Raw genomic sequence first — 20,863 nt, forward strand, 5'->3', positions numbered from 1 at the left:
AATGAACGGCTAAGGCCGAGAGCGGCAAAGGCCAGGTACGGCCTTGGGGCCGGAAGTAACACTCAGCACATGGGGTGCTTATAGCCAGGGTGGGACCCAAGGGATACATGAGTTATCCTTACGGTGAGGACCGAGACCCTAGGCTTTGGTAAGGCCTTTGGGGCGGCATGGCCGTGCTTGATCAGTCTGATGGTTTTCCTGTTTATCAATGGATTATATGTCAGCTATATTCTGTGCATATGTTATATACTGTATGGGTTTTCTTGCTGGGCTTCGGCACACGGGTGCTCTGTGTGGCAGGTAAAAGCAAGGAGTCAGTCAACTGGCCATGAGTATGGAGAGCGTGGGGGCGGCGCGTACATGTTTGGCCTGCCCGACTGCTTTGGTTGGGGGCATTTTGTATATGGTTGTATTAACTCATTCTTTTGATAGTTATCCTGGTGTAAATATATTTTTGAGTTGTAAATATTTTGTAAACCTTATTTTTGGGATCCCAGATGTTTGATACTTAATGTTTTCAATGAAACTAAACATTTTCAAAGAGTACAACCTTAAATTCTGGTTTATTCACACTTTTGGTTTTAGAAACCACGTAGAGTCAGTCAAAAGCACGATTTCTGTTTTAAACTCACTAAGTAACGGCTCTAAGGTAGTAGGGCATTACATCGGCTATCTCCAGCCTCCAAGGGATTCCCCTCTTCTGCTCCTACGGACCGCGACACAACTTCTCATTCCCACGGTCAACAGACCATGCAAGGGCACTTCGTTCAGCCTTCCTTTGATGATTTTGATAAACTTCCTTGTGCCCCCGCTAGTCCTCGCTATTCAAGGTACCCTTCATTTGATGTTCTTGCGCCCCCTCCTCGCTCGGTGAGTGGGTCATCTGTTCCTGCCCACCCGGGTGCTCCTGATTTGGAGGGGACGTCCTGGGTGGGTCGCACATCAGCCCCTTATGTGTGAAGGTGTGCCCGAGTTGCCGAGGGTATCCTTGAGATCGAGTGGAGAGGTCTCGAGAATTTTTCCATGGCGGAGCTTGGGGAGACCCTTGTGCACTCCACAACTTGGGTGAGTTCATGCATCTTACATTGGTCTTTTTTGTGTTTTGGGTTTCTCGTTTCCTTAATTTTTACTTCCTTGCAGGCTTCTCTGGTGGCTCAGCGCTTTGTAGACTCGGCACAGGACCTATCTTCATCCAATGCTGAAACAGATTGTCTAGTGGTCAGAGTTTAGGAGCTTGAGGGACAACTTACAAATGTTAACCTAAAGCTGGGGAAAGCCCTGTCGAAGGCCTCTTCGTCATCCAAAAAGAAGAAGAGAGAAAAAGCTAAGACTGAGCCTCTTCGTCATCTTGGAGGTTTATTTGGAAGAGGTTGAGTATGAGTTCGTAGAGCTCACCCCTTATGGAATGTGGAAGAAGAATCCTGCTTTTGACTTCTCCTCCTTTGGCGACCATGCCGTTGGCAAGGCGGCCGAGTGGAATGTTCGCAGCAGGAGGCCTTGAGATTTCGTTTCTACAGTTTTTATTTTTCACTTCGATTTGGTTGTATGTTTATTCGAACCTTATTATACCGGAGTGGTTTCTCCTTATTTTTTGCTTTTTCCTTCAGGAACTATTTTAAGTCAGTTGTGGTTGGTGCTGACTTTATCCTGCAACATTATCACGACTTTGTTCTTTTATATATATATATATGTGATCATTTGTTTTTTTTTCTTTATGCATGAGGTCCTTTTGAGCCCACTCCTGTATCCAGGAGCCAAAGGGGTTCGATAGGTCTCTGTTTTTTCTAATAACTCGTTGATACTTTATTTGGACCCATTGTAATGGTCTATTTGGTGCACCTTGATTCTATAAGTAAGGTATGTTGACCCTTTGGGTTCTAGCTATCCTTTTACTTTTGCGCGCACTTATTATTTTTTGCAAGAAGCATCCTTCTCGTCATTAGGCATTGTACTATTTTTGCAAGCGTCTTTTTTGGGACCCTTTTTGCAAGCATCTTCTTTGAGAACCTTTTCATAAGCGTCTTCTTTGAGACCCTTTTCATAAGCGTCTTCTTTGATACCATTTTCATAAGTGTCTTCTTAGAGACCTTTTTTTGGTTTTGAGGTGATCTCCCCTCGGGTCGGGACCCTTATAGGGAGATTGTCCTTGTGAAACCTTGCGAACACCTATTTTAAAGGCCCTTTTTTCCTTGGTAAGGCAACACAGTCGATCTAGACTTGGGGATCTCTTTGTGCTCCCCTTTCATCTTCTACGACGTGGTCCCTTTGCAGGATGGGTTTGTTCATGAAGAGGTCACTTTAGAGAGACCTTTTGACTTTTTAAGATTCTATAAGGGTAGCTAGACCTTATAGATTCAAATGTTGTCTCATAAGGTTCACCACTCTCACATATATGTATTATAAGTTCTTTATATATATATATGTCACAAGGCCAGACGCCTATTTCACACTTTGCCAAGAAGCTATTGAGGCTCGTGAGGCTAGGGGCCTACTTTGCACAGGGCTAGGTTCCTGTTGAGGCTCGCGAGGCTAGGCACCTATTTTGCATAAGGCTAGATGCCTGTTGAGGCTCGCGAGGCTAGGCACCTATTTTGCACATGGCTAGGTGCATGTTAAGGCTCACGAGGCTAGGCACATATTTTCCACATGGCTAGGTGCCTGTTTAGGTCAGGTCTAATACCTCCTAAGTGGTTTGTTGGATCTTTCTTGCCAAGCACTTTTTTTTTTTCGTTCTCTCCAATATGCTTTGACAATTCCAAATCTCTGGAATCACCTAGGTGACTTCTTTGGATCTTTATGGGGGCTGATTGCAATGACTTGATGAATCCTACTTGCTTCTTCTTTGAAGCCTTTTTGTAGTCCTCTTCCAATTTCAACTTGATCAGTGACTCCTCTATCACACGTTCTCTCCTACAAGGAATCTTCAGACGTATTGGTAGAATAGTGATTGGAGGAAGGTTTTCTTCCCTCAACATGCAAGTTCTTATGGCCATTTTTCACACGTATATACTTCTGTGTTTTTTCGAAGAAGTCATCTAAGTTTGTAACCTCATAACTTGCTTTCTGGACGAACTCTGGCTGTAGTAGCCATCTTGAGCTCCGCTTTAGTTGAACTTCCCAACTTTGTTGCTTCCATATTGAACCTATGGATATAGCTCTTCATACTTTCATTCTCGCCTTGTTTTATGTTAGTGAGGCTGATAATTTGCATAACGTAATCACAGACTGTATGGTGTTGCTGAAGAAATTCACCAGAGAATTGCTGCCAAAACTTGATTGTTCCTGGCCTTAACTTCTTGAACCACTTGTACGCAACCCCATTAAATGTAACGATAAAGCAATGGCACTTTTCTCTGCTTTTGACCCCGCTTAACCTCATCAATTTATTGAAGGAGTCTAAGTGAATCTTTGGGTCCATAGTACCCTCATACGGAGTCATACGAAGCTCTTTGTAGCTGGTGAAGAGTTGCTCAGCCTTGATATCCCTTGTGAAGGGCGAATCATGGTCAAATTCTTCATCATCTCTGTGCCCCCCAGGTGTAGTGATAATCTTGCCTCGAGGGCTTTGCATTTTGATGTCTAGTTCCCACCTCTTTTTTCTTAAGGAGTCTTGCAGGTTCTTAGACTGAACCCTTGCTTTGGCTGTGTCCCTTGGGGGAGCTGCGGGGGTGTAGTTTTTACCTCGGACCCTCTCAAGTCAAATTTCTCCCTCAAGTCAGGTGAAGCTCTTGTGGGGGTAGTATTGGGTTCGCACTTCCCGTAGGTGGGGTTTGCGCCAGGTTTTTCCACTGGTGTACAATCTTCCTTACGTTGTGGGCGAGGGGTACAACAAGTGGAGAGCTACATTTTGTCACCCTCCATGGGTATGGTGGTTTCTCCTTGTGCATGCTTTTTTCTCCTATTCTAGGAAAGGGGCATGCTTGACCTTCATTGTAGCAGGTCATTCAACTCCTCCTGCATGTTCTCTATTGTGGCTTCCAGCCTTTGATTTTTTATGCACAATTCGCGTAAAAGAGAGTTCTGGAGTTGGGACTCACGAAGTGCACCCACAAATTATTGTCGGGCTTGTGCAAAGAGGGGCATGGATCCCGGTGGCCGAAGCATGGTGCAATCAATGGTTGTGGAGGAGGTTGTGGAGGAGGGTGCGTACTCAGGCCACCCAAACAGGTAGTAGATTGCTCACGATGACCTCCCCTATGTTGGACTGCCTGGAGTGATGCCTCCTTCTCCTCTCTAGGGGTTGAATGTTCCTTCAGCATGCCTCCATTCTCAGGTGGCGGATGGTCTCTTCTTGAGGCTTTTAGTTTGCCTCTATCAAGATGGCTCTCAGCATCCTGAGATTCATGTAGGCGTTTTGAATGCCTTGGAAGTTTTTCTTGTCGAAATTGATGGAAGAACAATGGCTTGATAGTCGTCCTTCCCACAGACGGCGCCAAACTATTGACGGTGAGAACTCGTCAACGAATTAAGGTCAGAAAATTCAAAGACTTCATCAGGAACTTATAAACTTAGGAAAACTTATGGAGACTCTTTGAAGAGTAATGAAAGAAAACATGTATATTGCTCTTTGAATAGTCTGGCATTACAAGAATTTTCCAACCCCATAGTTTGAGCGGTGGAGGTCTATTTATAGCTTGGCTCTAAAGGCCTTTGATACAAGGTGGTCCCGGGGGACAAGAAGGTACTTGGGTACATTGTCATGGTAGTGGCAGAGATCGTGGTGGAGTAGAGGATTGTGGTGTCAATGCTTGTTTGTTGTCAGAGATATGCATGTCATGCCACCATTCCTTGTACCTCCACTACTTGCTAGGCACAAATTTCAAAGTCACGCCTCTGTCCTTGTAACGCCCTACTTCCTTACAGTCATTACTAAGTGAGTTTAAAAACGTGCTTTCAACTCGCTAATCGAGGTTTTATATCAAACAGTGTGATTAAGCTATAAACAAAAGAAAAACTTTAGAAAATAATATTTTCCATAGAAAATCATAAAAGCTTTACACTTGGGATCCCAAAATATAGTTTAGAAATATTTACAACATATAAACTGTACCAAGTCAACTAAACGACAAAATCTAGGTTTATTTACAAGCATCTCTCAAAACTCTCTGGCTGTGGCAGCCAGGCTGGCCAAACATTTACACACCGCCTCACGCCTGCTGTACTCATGGTTGGTTGACCTTCTCTTTACCCTTACCTGCACCACAAAGCATCTGTGAACCAAAGCCCAGCAAGAAAACCCAAAAACAGACAACATATGCAACACATATAACATGCTTATAAACAGGCCACCAATGGGCTAAACACATACGGCCTAGCCGTCCTAGGCGTTCACCAAGCCCTGGGTTCGCGGACCACATCGTGAGGATATCCCAAGTATCCTTTTAGGGGCCCGCCCTAGCAACTTGCACTCTATGTTCTCAACGCTGCTCCCGGCCCTTTGCCGTTCTCGGCCTTGCACTCAACGTGCCCAACGCCATTCCCGGCCCCTCGTTGTTCTCAGTCCACACCGTTCCCGGCTCTAGCCGATCATTCACATCATAATATTCATAGCATAGCAAGCAAGTACAAAATTTTAGCATATTCAATTAAAGGCTACGCCCTGCAATTCTAACATATATGGGCTCAACTTTGCATACCAATTCTACTCAAACACATTGGGCTCAGCCCTACACACAAGCTCTATGGGAACAAGGGTTTTCTTACCTGAGTTCTGAGCTTTGTGAGCACTGAAACCCCGAGCACAGTCCTCTAGATTGAGCCTCCCCGAATCCCTAGTCACAACATGTTAACAATATCCATTCATCAAATTCTAATCCAATAAATATCCCCGAGCCATAACCCTAACCTCCGGGACCTTGAATTCTATCAATCCGGGTGATAAAATCCATCCTGAGCCTTACCCATTGAGTTCCCAAGCCTAAACACCCCTAAAGGCACAATTTGGCACTAAGAACCGCAGCCCCACCCACAGGAGCCACGGCTAGCCTCAAAACAGAGGCTAGCACACCACTGACCCCCACACGGGCTGCGGCGCGCATGAACCTCTCGGCCTCCCATGGCCACGCGCGCACACGAGTCGCGGCGCGCCCCTCCTAGGGACGCGACCCTCGCCACCGAACCCAGAATTTCCATCACTTTCCTTGCATTTTTCCTCAAGCTAACCCACTTAAAACTTATCTAACAAACCCAAATGATTACCACACACATTACAGCTCAGTACCCACATCAAAACTCCATCAAAATCTACTCCAAAACCCAACTAAAACACTCAAGATCACATCAAACGTAACTAGCATGCAACTCTTACAAACCAACAACAATTCCCAACATAATCTTAGTAATTAAAGCTTACCTTGCAGAGCTTAGTCCCTGTGTTTGTTCCTGAATCCTCAAGCTTTAAGCTCCTGAATTTACTCAGCCCAATACCTTGCTTAGGCTAGCTTACACCAGAATTTCCCTTGTGTTTTTCTTAGAGAATGAAAGAGAGAAAGGGGATAAGAGCTAACTTCAGTTGGGAGGAATAAGCTAATGTCGGTTTCCTAAGTTTCTAAACTATTCCTCTATTTTGTTTTACTTAACTTAAGTCTAAAGGGTTACCTCAAGGCTCGGGGTACCAAAACGTCCCCGAGGGCTAAATGGTAAATTTCTCCAATATTCCCGCCTAGACATTCTATCCTCAAATATATCTCCAAATATTTATTTTCATGTCCCAATAACCCCATAACTCATCTAATACCCGAATTACCCCTCGACTCGCCCCGAGTCCAAATCTCAGTCCTGTTGTGACTTTCAGGCTAACCGCTTCCCAGGACTGTCTCGGATCGTGCTGCACAGACATATCACATATATAACATTTACACTTATGCCCCTAATATCCAGATGGGGCCCACATGGACATTTAACTCAATTAAACATGCATCATAATCATATATTCACATAAATCCACGTATAAGCATATTAAATCACCTTTTGCCCTCCAGGCACACTAATCAAGGCCCTAAGCCCGATTAGAAAATTCTGGTCGTTACAACTATCCCCTCCTTTCAGAAATTTCATCCTCGAAATTACCTGAACAACTCAGGGTACCGCTCCCTCATCTCTGAGTCAAGTTCCCACGTCGCCGCCTCAACCTTGCTGTTTCTCCACAACATTTCCCCAAGGCGATGGTCTTGTTCCTAAGGACCTTATCTTTTTGGTCAAGATTTTGAACTGGCTTCTCCTCATAGGATAAATCCTGATCATGCTCCAAATTCTCAAAACATAAAACATGCGTTGAATCTAACATATACTTCCGGAGCATGGATAAATGGAATACATCATGAACCCCTGATAAAGCTGGAGGCATTGCTAATCTGTAAGCTACCTCTCCAACCCGTTCAAGAATCTCGAAGGGGCCAACAAACCTGGGGCTCAACTTACCCCGAACACCAAACTGTTTCACACCCCTCATGGGTGAAACCCTAAGGAACACATGATCACCAACCTGAAACTCCACGCTCCTGCGTCTTAGGTCTGAATAACTTTTCTGTCGACTCTGGGAGGCGAGCATACGCACTCTAATCTTTCCAACTGCCTCATTGGTCCTCTAAACCATCTCTGGACCCAAATACCTCCTCTCACTGATCTCATCCCAATGAATAGGTGATCTACACCTCCTTCCATAAAGCATCTCGTACGGAGCCACACCAATGGTCGCCTGATAACTGTTGTTGTACGAGAACTCGATCAAAGGGAGATACTTACTCCACGATCCCCCAAAGTCAAGCACACAGGCTCGCAGTAGATCCTCCAATATCTGAATCGTCCTCTCAGACTGCCCATTCGTCTGAGGATGATAAGCGATACTAAACCATAACTGCGTGCCCATAGCCTTCTGCAGACTCTCCCAAAACTTGGAGGTGAAGGTGGGTTCTCTGTTCGACACTATCAACCTCGGAGCCCCATGAAGTCGAACAATCTCCTTCACATACAACTCAGCGTACTGCTCCACAGTATAAATTGTCCTAACAGGCAAAAAGTGGGCAGACTTGGTATACCTATCCACAATCACCCACGCTGAGTCATGCTGTCCCACCGTTCTTGGTAAACCAAATATGAAATCCATAGTAATATCTTCCCACTTCCACTCTGGGATCCCCAAAGGATACAACAACCTCGCTGGCCTTTGGTGCTCAGCCTTAACCTGCTGACAAGTTAAGCAATTAGCCACATAATCCACCACATCCCTCTTCATGCCCGACCACCAATACAGAGCTCTCAAGTCCTGGTACATCTTCGTCGAACCTGAGTGCAAGGAATAGGGAGCTCAAGTCCTGTGATTCATCCAAGATCTCTCGCCGGATATCAGAATCCATCAGAACACAGATCCGACCCTTGTACTTTAATAACCCCATCTCTGAAATGGAAAAGTCCTTTGTCACTCCAACTAAGGCACTCTCCCTATGACCTCGCAACTGAGAATCCTTCCCCTATGCTTCCTTGATCCTCTCAAGGAGTGTAGACTGAAGAGTGATTTTGGCCAACTGACCAACCACCAACTCTATACCTATTTTGGTCATCTCCTCAGCTAACTTATCAGATATCTGCCTCGAGCTAAACAACTGCCCTGGGCCCTTCCGACTCAATGCATCAGCCACTACATTAGCCTTCCCAAGATTGTAAAGGATATCACAATCATAATCCTTAACCAACTCCAGCCACCGCCTCTGGCGCATATTCAAGTCCTTCTGGGTAAAGAAATACTTTAGGCTCTTATGGTCGGTGTATATCTTGCACTTCTCACCATAAAGATAATGCCTCCAAATCTTAAGTGCAAACACCACTGCTGCCAATTCCAGGTCATGCGTAGAATATCTCTGCTCATATTCCTTCAACTGTCTCGATGCATAGGCTATCACCTTGCCAGCTTTCATCAACACGCACCCCAAACCCTGCCTAGACGCATAACAGTAGACCAGAAACTTTTCATTTTCTGCTGGCAAGCTTAACACTGGCGCAGTAATCAGTCGCCGCTTCAATTCCTTAAAACTGTTCTCACACCGGTCCGTCCAGACATACCTTGTTTTCCTCTTTGTCAATTCTGTCAATGGCGTAGCTATTCTGGAGAACCCCTCAACAAACCGTCGATAATACCCTGCTAGACCCAGGAAGCTTCTCACTTCAGGAACATTGCTCAGTCTAGGCCAATCTCTGACCGCGTCAATCTTACTTGGGTCAACCAGAATCCCCTCCTTACTGACAATATGGCTCAGAAATGTAACTTGCGGCAACCAGAACTCACACTTGCTGAACTTAGCATATAACTTATGCTCTCTTAACCGCTGCAGTACCAACCGCAGATGCTGCTCGTGCTCTGCCTCTGAATGGGAGTACACTAGAATGTCGTCGATGAATACTATCACAAATAGGGGTGTTCATTGGATGACATCCAATGTTTTTAAGCCCATCCGATCCGATCCAATCATCCAATTGGATGTTGGATTTTTGGAACCGATCCGATCCAATCATCTTGAACCAACCGATCCGATCCGATCCAATGGATGATTGGATCGGTTCGGTTCCATCCATTGGTTATCCGTTGGATCGGATCGGATCCATTCGATCTTTTAAAACCTTTATTTAGGCTGATTTTTAAAAAAAAAAAAATATTATTTCAATTATAAAAACACTAATTACTCATCCAAATAATAAAAATATTTAATTGTAATGATTTAGAAGTTTACAACACAAATCTAATATAAAATTAAAAACATAAGTCTTAATAATTTGTAGGAATCCAACATAAAATTAAAAACACAAGTCTTAATAATTTGTAGGAATCCAACATAAAATTACAATAATACATCATAATTAAATAAAAAAGTTTAGTACATCAAATATAATATATGTAAACAGTAAATGTAATAAAATATAATATATTTTAACTTTAAAAAAAATATATAATATATTTTTTATCTGAATATTAATTGGATGGTATTGGATCATTATTGGATTGGATCGGTCGGTTGGATCCATTGGATTTACATGTCATCCAAGAACTGACCGATCCAATATTGGATTTTTAAAAATGTCATCCGATCCAATCCAATCATGATTGGATATCCAATTTTTAGCGGTCGGTTGACATTGGATTGGTCGGTTTGTTATTGGATTGGATCGTTTCTGCACAGCCCTAATCACAAACTTGTCCAAATAATCCCTGAAAACCCTATTCATCATGTCCATGAAAGCTGCTGGGGCATTGGTTAGTCCAAAGGACATAACCAGAAATTCATAATGTCCATACCTCGTTCCGAAAGCGGTCTTTGGTATGTCCTCTTCTTTAATCGTTAGCTGATGGTAACTCGACCGGAGATCTATCTTGGAAAACACTGTTCTCCCCTGTAGCTGATCAAATAAATCGCCGATCCTAGGCAGTGGATACTTGCTCTTAATGGTTAACTTATTCAGCTCCCTGTAATCAATACACATCCTAAGGGACCCATCCTTCTTCTTAACGAACAACACTGGTGCACCCCATGGCGAGAGACTCGGTCTGATGAACCCCAAATCAAGTAACTCCTGCAACTGAATCTTTAACTCCTTTAGCTCCGCCGGAGCCTTCTATAAGGTGTCCTAGATACTGGCTCCGCTCCTGGTACCAATTCTATAACAAAGTCAATCTCCCGCTGTGGCGGCAACCCTGGCAGATCTGCTGGAAACAAGTCTGGGAACTCACACACCAATCTAGTCTCGCCCGTTCCAACCGACACCACCCTAGAAGTATCCACAACGCTTGCCAGGAATCCTATGCAACCTTTCTGCATCAGGTCCCTAGCCCTTAAGGCTAAAATCATTGGTACATGTGGTCCATTAACTGACCCCACAAACACAAAGGGTACCTCCCCTTCTGGTTCAAAAGTCACCATTCTACGCCTGCAATCAATCGTTGCCCCATACTTGGATAACCAATCCATTCCTAGAATCATGTCAAAGTCATCCATCTCCAGCTCAATCAAATCAACAGATAGCTCCCTACCATCTACCTCTACTGGTAATGCTCTAATCCACTTCCTAGAGACTACTAATTCTCCTGTTGGCAAAAAAGTCTGGAATCCCCTAGCATACACACCACTAGGTCTACAAAGCTGATCTATCACCCTAGTAGATACAAATGAATGGGTAGCCCCTGAATCAAACAATGCAGTATACAAAGAACCAGCACTGGAGATTGGACCTATCACAACTGAGGGGCTAGCCTTCGCCTCAGTCCGTGTCAAAGTGAATACCCTGGCAGGAGCAAGACTGTCACTCTGCTTCTGCTCCTCCTTTTTAACTTGAGGGCAATCCCTCTTCTGATGGCTGGCACTCCCACAAACAAAGCAGGCCCTGATCTTGCACTCACCCTGGTGTCGACGCCTGCACCGTGGACACATAGGAAAACTCCTCCAGTTATCACTGCCACCCTGACGGCCAATAGAAGCACCCCGTGCCCTCCTATCCGAGCTGGGAGGAACAAAGGAATCTGGGCCCTTCCTCTTCTGCTCACTGGAACCACCACCACGACTGAACCCAACAAAAGGAGGCACTGCCCTCCTGGCTTCGCGCCTAACAGCGTTGCCCTTCCAAATATGATCTTCGGCCCTCTCAACAGTAAGGGCCTTGTCCAAAACTTGACCATAAGTAGTAGTCTCTGGATCCAAGGTAATATTCACATCACGGGCGATCATGACATTCAACCCCCGCACGAATCTATCCCTCCTTGCCGCATCAGTCGGCACTAGATCTGGCGCAAACTTCGCCAATCTATCAAACTTAATAGCATACTCTGTCACTGTCGATCGATTCTGAGTCCGGTTGATAAACTCATCAACCTTCGTAGGTCGTACTGCCACACTATAGTACTTCTCATTAAACAAGTTTCTGAATTCCTCCCAGGTCATAGCTAATACATCCCTTCTTTGAACTACCACGTCCCACTAGATGCGGGCATCCTCTCTGAACATGTAGCTAGCATAGGCTACCCTCTCGTTCCCCTGAACTCTCATAAAATCCAAAATTGAGGCAATCATATTCATCCACAGCTCTGCCCACAGTGGGTCTGATCCACCCTCGAAGGTGGGAGGATGCTGCTTCCTGAACCTTTCATACAAAGGTTCCCACTTATTCTCCATGGCAGGCTGCACTGGCACTGGCGCTGCGACCTGCTGCACTGGCAGCCCAGTAACCTGAGGCAGGGCCTGTTGCCTCATCTGTCGCAACTCTTCCTCTGTTCTCTGTAGTCTCGCTTCCATCTCCACAAACACCTCTTGCCAGTTTTGTGGGGCAGGTGGAGGGTCTTGACCCTGGTTGTCATCCTCGGCCCTACTGCCGTGGAGTCTAGCTGATTGTCGAGGCATCTCAACAAATATGCCTGCAACCAATGACGCTGCTCATCAGGCATGATAACAACATCCAATAACCACCTCCCAAACACATCAGTCATCCGCAAATAACAACTCATATAGCATATAACACACAGCGGGCTATGTCCTAGCATCTTGCATATGTTAATTCATTCATCATGCTCTAAACAAAATAAGCAGGTAAGCAGGGCATTCAAACACTTATTCAAACATGTTAGCCAATCTTACCAACAAACCCTGAGTTAAGCCTGTCTCTAATAGCGTCTGTACATGTTCGGTAAATCTCTAGAACCAATAACCTTGGCTCGCTCTGATACCAAGTTGTAACACCCTACTTCCTTAGAGTCGTTACTAAGTGAGTTTAAAAACGTTCTTTCAACTCGCTAAACGAGGTTTTAGATCAAACAGTGTGATTAAGCTATAAACAAAAGAAAAACTTTAGAAAATTATATTTTCCATAGAAAATCATAAAAGCTTTACACTTCGGATCCCAAAATACAGTTTAGAAATATTTACAACATATAAACTGTACCAAGTCGACTAAACGACAAAATTTAGGTTTATTTACAAGCATCTCTCAAAACTCTCTGTCCGTGGCAGCCAAGCTGGCCGAACATGTACACAGTGCCTCACGCCTGCTGTACTCATGGTTGGTTGACCTTCTCTTTACCCTTACCTGCACCACAGAGCATCTGTGAGCCGAAGCCCAGCAAGAAAACCCACAAACAGACAACATATGCAACACATATAAAATGCTTATAAACAGGCCACCAATGGGCTAAACACATACGGCCTAGCCCTCCTAGGCGTTCACCAAGCCCTGGGTTCGCGGACCACGCCGTGAGGATATCCCAGGTATCCTTTTAGGGGCCCGCCCTGGCAACTCGCACTCTATGTGCTCAACGCTTCTCCCGGCCCTTTGCCGTTCTCGGCCTTGCACTCAACGTGCCCAACGCCGTTCCCGGCCCCTCGTCGTTCTCGGTCCACACTGTTCCCGACTCTAGCCGATCATTCACATCATAATATTCATAGCATATCAAGCAAGTACATAATTCTAACATATTCAATTAAAGGGCTACGCCCCGCAGTTCTAACATATATGGGCTCAACCCTGCATACCAATTCTACTCAAACACATTAGGCTCAGCCTTGCACATAAGCTCTATGGGAATAAGGGTTTTCTTACCTGAGTTCTGAGCTTTCTGAGCACCGAAACCCCGAGTACAATCCTCTAGCTTGAGCCTCCCTGAATCCCTAGTCACAACATATTAACAATATCCATTCATCAAATTCTAATCCAATAAATATCCCCAAGCCATAACCCTAACCTCCGGGACCTTGAATTCTATCAATCCGGGTGATCAAATCCATCCCGAGCCTTACCTATTGAGTTCCCAAGCCTAAACAACCCTAAAAGCACAATTTGGCACTAAGAGCCGCGGCCCCACCCACAGGCGCCGCGACTAGCCTCAAAACAGAGGCTAGCACCCCACTGACCCCCACACGGGCCGCGACGCGCCCACCAAGCGCCGCGCCACGCATGAACCTCTCAGCCTCCCATGGCCACGCGCGCACACGAGTCGCGGCGCGCCCCTCCTAGGGCCGCGGCCCTCGCCACCGAACCCAGAATTTACATCACTTTCCTTGCATTTTCCTTAAGCTAACCCACTTAAAACTTATCTAACAAAGCCAGATGATTACCACACACATTATAGCTCAGTATCCACATGAAAACTCCATCAAAATCTGCTCCAAAACCCAACTAAAACACTCAAGATCACATCAAACTTAACTAGCATGCAACTCTTACAAACCAACAACAACTCCCAACATAATCTTAGTAATTAGAGCTTACCTTACAGAGCTTAGTCCCTGTGTTTGTTCTTGAATCCTCAAGCTTTAAGCTCCTGAATTTACTCAACCCAATACCTTGCTTAGGCTAGCTTACACCAGAATTTCCCTTGTGTTTTTCTTAGAGAATGAAAGAGAGAAAGGGGATAAGAGCTAACTTCAATTGAGAGGAATAAGCTAATGTCGGTTTCCTAAGTTTCTAAACTACCTCTATTTTGTTTTACTTAACTTAAGTCTAAAGGGTTACCTCAAGGCTCGGGGTACAAAAACGTCCCCGAGGGCTAAATGGTAAATTTCCCCAATATTCCCGCCTAGACATTATATCCTCAAATATATCTCCAAATATTTATTTCCATGTCCCGATAACCCCATAACTCATCTAATACCCGAATTACCCCTCGACTCGCCCCGAGTCCAAATCTCAGCCCTGTTGTGACTTTCAGGCTAACTACTCCCCAGGACTGTCTTGGATCGTGCTGCACAGACATATCACATATATAACATTTATCACATTTTTCACACTTATGCCCCTAATATCCAGACGGGGCCCACATGCACATTTAACTCAATTAAACATGCATCATAATCATATATTCACATAAATCCACGTATAAGCATATTAATTCACTTTTTCCCTCCAGGCACACTAATCAAGGCCCTAAGCCCGATTATCAAATTTGTGTCATTACAGTCCTCCTCAGGAACGTACATCACGTACTCAAGGGAATGCCTTGTACCTGATGGTACTTCTTTTATTTACAAGATATAAACTCTCTCCATGCTTCTTTACATTTTTATAAGTAATGAAGAACATTGTGGGTTCTTCATTAACATATCAGCCTCAATCAGGTAAGTAGAATAGATTTCCTGTACACGGCCTCCACGTTGAGGCATTTTTTGGAGATAGGCCTTGCGTAGTAAGGCCTTGCTACGTATTAGCCCCGTGGCGTGGGATTTGGAGAATTGGGCCTTCCTTGTGGATGATGTGCATCTTGAAATTTGGGTATGTGGTCCTTGCATCGAGGCATATCAGTGTTTGGGAATGCAGCGCTTCTCCCAGTGAGGGAGTGGCAGGTGTGCGAGGTGCCTCCCGAGTGGTCGAGACAGAATGGCCTCGCAAGGCACCTATGGGTTGCGAGGATCTGTCGTGTGGCCGAGTGGGGCACGAGGCGCTGTCATGTGGCTGAGGCATTATGGCCTCGCAATGCACCAGGGGGTGTGAGGCAATGGCAGGTGTGCGAGACACCTCCTGAGTGGTCGAGGCACGATGGCCTTGTGAGGCACCTAAGAGGCGTGAGGCACCATTGTGTGGCCGAGTGGGGGTGTGAGGCACTGTTGCAAGATGCAGGGGCGTTATGGCCTCGTGATGCACTAGGGGGCGCGAGGCAATGGAAGTGTGTGAGGCACCTCCTGAGATGCTGAGGAACGATGTCGTCGTGAGGCACCTAAGGGGTGCGAGGCGTTGTCGCGAGACGCAGGGGCGTGTGGGCTATTTCCATCCCAAGCCTATACTTTGAGGGCCACGGGGCAGGGGTCTCATTCAAGCCGAATTTCGATATTCACAAAATATTTTCAAGTTCACCAGGGGACTCAAACCAAGATTGAATTAGTTGTTAAGCTTGCAAACCCTGGAACAACTTCTTACGTCGATGTTCTAGAAATTGATGTAGAGTTGGAAAGGCTCCAAGAAAATGTTAGCTAGGAGGAGGCAAGCAAGTTTGAACCCAAGCAGCAGAATCAGACTCACAATGGTCGAAACCATAATAAGCAGAAAAGAAAGCATCCCGATAATAAGCAGACCGACGCTGACAAAAGAGCACAAACTAGTAATGGTAATAATAGGCCGGGTTATGTGGAACACCCTCAGTGCTCCAAGTGCCAGAAATGACATACTGGGGAGTGTCATGCAAATAGCAAGGGTTGTTACAATTGCGGCCAGGAAGGTCATCGGAAAAGGGATTGCCTGTAGCTCAAAATAGACGAAAAGGAGGTCAACAAGATGGTTTCAACCAGCGTCTTGGCTTTGACCCAGGTAGAAGCTGAAACTAGTAACAAGGTGGTCACAGGTCAGCTTCCTATCCTCGATAATATATGTTCAGTATTGTTTGATTCAGGAGCAACACACTCGTATATCTCGTTAGTAATGATAGAGAAATTAGACAAACCTTGTGAAAGATTTAGAACTGGGTTTGTTAAGGAACAACCTACGGGCAAAACCATCATATCATCACGAATAGTACGAGGAGTACTGATCATAGTCGAGGGCACGGAGCTAGAAGGAGACCTGATAGAGCTAGAAATCAAGGATTTCGAAGTAATACTGGTTATGGACTGGTTAACAAGACATGGCGCAACCATCGACTGTAGACGCAAGCAAGTGACGTTCAAAACCTCTAAGGGTCAGAAACTATGTTATATGGAAAAAGTTTCAACACTACGGACACCGCTTATCTCATCTATCAAAGCTCAAAGGATGAAAGAGAAATGATGTCACACATTCTTAGCAAGCGTCACATATATGGCAGAAGAAACACCATTAAAGGTTGTAGACGTCTACATTATAAACGAATTTCCAAAAATATTTTAGAAGACTTACCAGGGTTACACCATACTAGGGAAATTGACATCACAATCAAATTAGTACCAGGAACCAAGCCTATCTTAAAGGCACCATACCAGATGGCGCCTACCGAACTCAAGGAGTTGAAAACGCAGTTACAAGAGCTCTTAGACTTGGGATTCATTAGACCAACCCATTCGTCATGGGGGACACCGGTTCTATTTTTGAATAAGAAGAAGGATGGAAGCATGCAAATGTGTATCGATTATCGCGAGCTGAACAAGGTGACAATTAAGAACAACTACCCGCTACCCCGGATCAACGACTTATTTGATCAACTTCGATGAGAAACTATATTTTCAAAGATTGATCTATGGTCTGGTTATTACCAGCTCAAGGTAAGGGAAGAATATATACCAAAGACAGCTTTTAGAACTCGATACAGACATTATGAGTTTCTAGTAATGTCTTTTGGCCTTACCAATGCTCCAGCCGCATTTATGGACTTAATGAACCGGGTCTTCAAGGATTACTTTGACAAATTCATCATGGTATTCATTGACGATATATTGGTGTACTTCAAGGAAGAAATCGAGCACGAGGAACATTTAAGACTGACCATGCTGCGACTAAAGGAGCATCAAATTTATGCCAAGTTCAAGAAATGTGAATTTTGGCTATCACAAGTAGCATTCCTCACCACATAGTATCCAAAGATGGAGTTTGTGTAGACCCAACTAAAGTAGAGGCTGTGAAGGATTGGCCAAGACCTAAGAATGCGTCATAAGTTAGAAGTTTTCTCGGGCTAGCAGGCTATTAATGGAGATTTGTGGAATAATTTTCTATGATAGCCACTCCACTTACCAACCTAACCCAGAAACAGCAAAACTTCAACGTGACAGGTAAATGTCAAGGAAGCTTCTATTATAATATGACTTGATTAGGGGGCTAGGATGGAAAATTATGGAATGATGTGATTATGTGATATATATGCGTATCAATATATGATAATGTTATTTATATTATAATATGACTTGATATGTATGTTTTGGTGTATTAAATATGCATGTGGGGTCATTTCTGATTAATAAGGCAATGTTTGTAATTTGGACCGTTATGGGTATATTTGGCATATATGTTGTATGTGTGTTACTCAGCACGAGACAATCCTAGGGAAAGTCACAATGGGACCCATACTTGACTCAAAGTGAGTCAACGGTTATCTTGGGTATTTAGCACATTACCGGGACATTGGGTAATGGGAATGATTATTTGATGATTTATTGGGAGTTAGTGAGATGAGGAGGGAATTATGGGAATTTCGATTATTTTACCACAAGGGCCATTTTTGGGACCCTGAGCATTAGGATTTGCTTGAGGTTACTCAAGGTCGAAGTAACTTGTCAGAAACATAAAAGAACATTCAGTACAGTTTGAATCTCCCCCCTGAATGAAGAAGTAGTGGGGGCCCCTTCCCGTAGGCTAAGTGAAAAAAAGAATATACTGGTGCTACTATAGAATCTTATGAATCACGCACGACACACGTTCTCTCTCTCGCGTTATCCTTTTTTGATGTCATTCACATTTTTGAAGGAAACCCAAGTTTAAGGACTCGGATTCAAGAAAGGATTGAGTCATAGCGATTCTAGGAAAGATTAGAAGCTTATTAGCTGGAGGATTTAATTGGGAAACAACTCAATCAGAGGTATTCCAAGCTTTAAGTTTTAAGTTTTCGAGTTTTTAAGCTTTGATTGGATATTATGCTTTGATGAGTTTTTGAGCTATTTAAAGTTTAGCTTTTGTTGGTTTTGGGGCATTGGGATGTTTGGGAACTTTGTTTTTGGGATTTGAATATGTTTGGTTAGGTTTTTGGAAGATTTTTTAAATGGCGGAAATGTAGAAAATGTCTAGGTTCGAGGTTGGGTCACAACCTTGTCCTAGGAAGTCACGACCTGTACGACCCCAGAACCAGGAGGGTTCTACTTGGGGGCATGCTGTGACTCTAGAGGGCAAGTCGGAGCCTGTGCCATGAAGCCCAAGTAGAGGGCTCTCTGTTAGGAAGATGTGACACGACCCCCAGGGCCAAGTCGCAGCCCGCCTATGTAGTTTTTGCCAGGTTTGTTTTTTAGTCGTGGGAAATTAACTCTAAGGGCTCGGGATTGACCCTACTTCTCGGTTTGGTAGGATTCGACGTCCTGGAGGCTAGGACTCAATTCAGAAGCTTGACTATAGAATATGGAATGAATGAGAGATTGAGTCTCTGTAAATGTCCTAGAAATTAAGGCATTGAAAAGGGTTAGAGAGCCAAGGGATACAATAGGAGTGCCTGAAAGAATCACTCAGAGATTGGTCAAATTACACAAAGAGATAGTTCACCTTCAAACCATAAGAAAATTATGATGAGATCCATGGAACAATATGTCTTAGTAATCAGGCTTTTTAAGGATTTTCCTTTTGTAGTTTCAAAATTAGAAGAATTATGGGAGACTATGGATGATGAAGATGATTTACCGGTAGCCATGAGATATTATTTTCTTATACTCAGGTTTACCTCTATGTTTGAGTTTCAATTCACTAATGAACAAAAGCATAATATCTTAATGAATATTCCCTGAGGTAGTTTCCAGGCTCATAGTAATGATGATTATGAAGAAATAAATGATGATATGTAAGATGAAGGGTCAGATGTAAAAGATCCTGATTTTTAGAGATTTACCCTAGTTATTATTAGTAAAGTTTTGTTATTTATTTTGAATTTATGATTGTAATTAGTGAAAATCTTTTTCCAAATGAATAAAGTTGTTATTTTTGAATGGCATGTATGAGTTTGATTTTTTTTAGAATCATAATAAATTTGGAATAAATTCAATAAATAATGACTGAGTTCGATTAGGGTGGATACAAATCAATGGACCAAGTTTTGTATTGAGAGTTTAGGGGGCCATAGTAGTGGGAATGATTTTAATGATCCCAGCCCTCCCTCAATATGGTTAACTTTGGAACAGCGACAAGTTTCGAGCTTCAGAATTAAGTCATTTAGGATGGTTAGAAACAGACTTAGAAAATAATAAAGATGGCTTATTGTTCTAAGTATAGAAGCACACCCTAATTTATAAAGATGACTTACATAATTTTTTATAAGAAACCATAATTGATAGGTCCGAGTTATGTTTGCTTAGACTAGGTTTTTTCCTTAGAACCTATTAGGGTAAGTTCTAACATGTTTTATCAACTGTTAGAACTTTACTAAAGATGTCGCTACGAAGGTCTGCATGCACGAATGGAAATGCCCCCAACACCGCTAACGAGACTCATGAAGCCCCTCCAGTCAGAAGAAGGGGAACGTGTGCTACTACTGTTGCTACTAATAGAAATGCACCACTAGCACAATAATAATGGGCAGAAAAGAAAGAATCGTGATAGTAAGCAAGTCAATGGTGACAAAAGAGCACGAAATAACAATGGTAATAATAGGTCGGGTTATGTGGAATATCCTCAGTGCTCCAAGTGCCAGAAAAGACATTCTGGGGAATGTCGAGCAAATACCAAAGGTTGTTTCAATTGTGGCCAGGAAGGTCATCAGAAAAAGGAGTGTCTGCGGCTCAAACAAGAAGAAAAGAAGGACAACAAGATGGTTCCAGCTAGAGTCTTTACCTTGACCTAGGGAGAAGCCCAAGCCAGTAACAAAGTGGTCACAGGTCAACTTCCTATCCTCGATAATATATGTTCAATATTGTTTGATTAAGAAGAAACACACTCATATATCTCGTTAGGAATGATAGAAAAATTAGACAAACCTTGTGAAAGATTTAGAACTAGGTTTGTTACGGAACTGCCTTCGGGCGAATATTTCTATCATCACGAATAGTACGAGGAGTACCGATCAAAATCGAGGACACAAAATTAGAAGGAGACCTGATAGAGATAGAGATCAAGGACATTGATATAATACTAGGCATGTATTGACTAGCAAGGCATGGCGCGACCATCGACTATAGATTTAAGCAAGTGACGTTCGAAACTCCTGATGGTCAGAAACTATGTTTTATGGGAAAGGTTTCAGGACTAC

Source organism: Humulus lupulus, chromosome 4, assembly GCF_963169125.1.
Source record: "Humulus lupulus chromosome 4, drHumLupu1.1, whole genome shotgun sequence".
Lineage (NCBI taxonomy): Eukaryota > Viridiplantae > Streptophyta > Magnoliopsida > Rosales > Cannabaceae > Humulus > Humulus lupulus.